This window comes from Malurus melanocephalus, unplaced genomic scaffold (assembly GCF_030028575.1).
Source record: "Malurus melanocephalus ecotype Western Australia unplaced genomic scaffold, MMel_1.1 scaffold_82, whole genome shotgun sequence".
NCBI lineage: Eukaryota > Metazoa > Chordata > Aves > Passeriformes > Maluridae > Malurus > Malurus melanocephalus.
Window position 1 is genome coordinate 937,590 of NW_026623314.1, and position 3,159 is coordinate 940,748.

The following is a 3,159-nucleotide window of genomic DNA, read 5'->3' on the forward strand; positions in this document are numbered from 1 at the left end:
AACAAGCTGAGCAGCATTTGGGACTAGATACAGATTAAATACATGCTACAATGAGGAACAGACTGTACCAACTATAGGAGGAAGTGAAATATCCTTTTCAGATATATTCCACTTCCATGTCACTTTAGCAGCATTTATCACATCAAATTGCTAAAAATTAGATTTGGCTGGCAAAGAAAAAAAGTACAGAAGAAAGGTATTTGTCTTGGCTTATCCAGAAACCTTCAGCTCTTTGTATTTAGAGAGTAGAACTATTTAACGTGGGCCCAGTCCTCAAGACTGTCCTCAGTTTTATATTCACTCCCCACTCTGGAAAACTTTCCAGTTGACTCCAGTGGATATTTTGCTGAAGTTTAAATTCAACTGAGAGCAAGCGCAGAAAACTCTTCTGCACAGTATTACTGCTGGTAATCAACCTCCTTCGAGTCAATGAGAATATTTACTTGAATAGTCTTAACTGTTCTTTGCAACCTTGAACAATTTTTTTTTTACCATGAGGTCAAGAACCTTCRATAATTCATCAAAGAGGAAAAAATGTATCCTTCAGAAATCTTCTGAGACAATTAAAAATCTTTTTGAAAAAAATATAAATTCTCCTTTACCCCCAAAACAAATAAAATGTGACTGGCTGTGCAATGGCTACTTAAAAGAGCTGATGTGGTGTCCTTGAGATACATGGGACCAATGACAGCCTTAAACAATAAAGCTTTCTTGCATACGTGAGACATGCAGAATTTCTGTGATTTGCTGCAATTTTGTCCAAGTGCTCTCCAAAGTGCACACACGCTGCTATTCCTATTCCTAGCCTTTGTGGTTTTGTGTAGATTGCCACTAGCCAAGTTTCCAAAATAAAACCTGAAGCTCCTACAACAGACAAAAGTGTCCGGTAACGTAGTCCAGTACAGTCACAGATTAGACCAGTCAGTAAATAAAATAATACATCACTTATTAGTTCCAGGGYGGAGGAAGCCGAGCCAGGAGGTGGGGAGGATCAGCACACGGCTGCCAGACACCGCTAAGCCGGCGCAGAGCCCTAAGTAGGGCAGCAGCACCGAAATCAAAGGTTCGCAAATTGGCAGGACACATTCTTTTGTTGCACAGTCACTGGTATTTGAAGGGTGAAATCCAAGCTGTGCTGAAGTCACCAGGAAAAGTCTCTKCGAGCCAGGACATCACCTTAATAGAAAGTAATTAACCTCGCTGTTCCTGCCAAGAGTTTGGGTCTGTGGGCACCAACACATTAAGCCCTGAAGCTCGCCTGTGCTACAAGAGCAGTCGCTGCAAAAATGTGCAGGGCACGGCAGGAAGAAAGGCGAGATTTGCACACTGCAGTGGTTGCATGATTATATAGGAGAGCKTCTCCTTTTCCAAGCCAATATCGATGATAATCAGCAGTGATGTGAAAAGAGATGATGAAAACTTACAAGGGGGTATTTCAAATTTGGTTTTGGCAGTAGGCAAAACTCGCAGCTTCCAACAGCTCTGTCTACAGTATGGAAAGCAGCCCAGAGTGCCCTGGATCTGAGCATGGGCTTGAAACTTGAGCCCACATYTTAAGCACCCAATTTCTCCCCTGGTGGAAAAAAACCCCAGTTAAAAGTAACTTATCACATTGAATATTGTGTTTATTTCAAGATCATGTTTCTCTTTGTTAGGACAGAAGACCTTTCAACCTTCATACACATAAACCAGAGGTTTTCTGGAGCTGCTCCCACAGCATCCACTGACAAAGATAACACTGAGCATTCCTATGCACTGTTACTTCTTTATACTGAGTCAGGCTAGAATAACTAAAATTGGTAAGGAAATCCTTTCAGGGAGGAAGAGGTCTTGACTCATTACCATGAGAAAGACCAAAATCAAACAAATTGAAAACAGTTCRTGTTCTAAAACATGAARCAAGATGCCATCTCCTCTGTCAGAGAAYTATGTCTTCCAAAGCACTGGTCTGAAGACTTTGTCAGGATGGAGGGATAGCTGAGGCATTTTGAAAATATGCTGTTCTTTATTTTCAACATTACTGAAAATATTGTCACGCCCTGTCAGATGAGCATCTGGCCAGGTGAGCCAAATAATTGTTGCCTACCATAATTCACACTCTGGAGCTGAATGTGAACACCACACATTTCCAGCTTCCAGAAAATGCCCTTTCTCCCTCTCTCCCAGCAGAGACCACCACATCTCCATTCCACTAGCATTGATCCAGCTTCCTCATGTCAGTGGGACTACGCAGTGTTGCATTTCAGTGCAACATCAGGCTGCTGTTTGTCTTAGAAACACACTCTGCTCAAGGGCACTGTGAAACCTGAACTCCTGTGATACATGCTGGATCGCAAAACCTGGGAGAAAGTACACAGAAACATTAGAGAAAGCATTTCTGACTCATTGAAATCACTTCTCAAAGAAGGTCACAGACAGGCTCTGGCCACTCAGAGGAGACAACAAAACTTTCCCCTCTTCTCCCCTCCCCTTYACCACCAGAAAAGTAAACAGCAACCAACCAAAGTAAACCTTAAAAAAAATAAAATAATTACCAACTTTAAAAGACAATCACTGCTGAAATACTAAAAATCAACCCCAAACACCAACAACCCTCTGTTGAACAGAATTTTAACCSTGTATGAAACGTTCAAAGGACTGCAGCAGGGTTTTGTCAGTAAGGCAGACAGGATGTGAGTGTRTGTTGGCACAGAGAGCAGATACTTGTTACAGTGGGGGCTTGGGTATRGTTCTGGTTTTGCAATCATAGTTACTGTTGTGAAAGCACAGGGCCTTTTGGGCCCTGTATTAGGATGACAAATAACGTTCTCCCAAATCAGTAATGTCTAGAACCATATGGAAACCCTGAGACTCATCAGTGTTATTAAGAATGTGTTTAACYCCTAAAGTTTCCCTTAGTTCAGAGAAATACCCTACAAACTGTTTTCTCCAAAAAGGATTACCGAAAGTGTTTTCATTCTTGTTCAAAAAGTATTCTGATGTTAGGATTCGGTGATTAGATGTGATAAACATTCATAACAGACTTTTTCTGGTACAATAACTACAGATTATACAGGACACAGTCAAGTGAACATTACTGAAATTGGCCTGATATTGGATACCCAGAGCGTATGTTTGCAGACTTGTTGGCTCTGATTATAAAAGAACTTGCCTTCCATT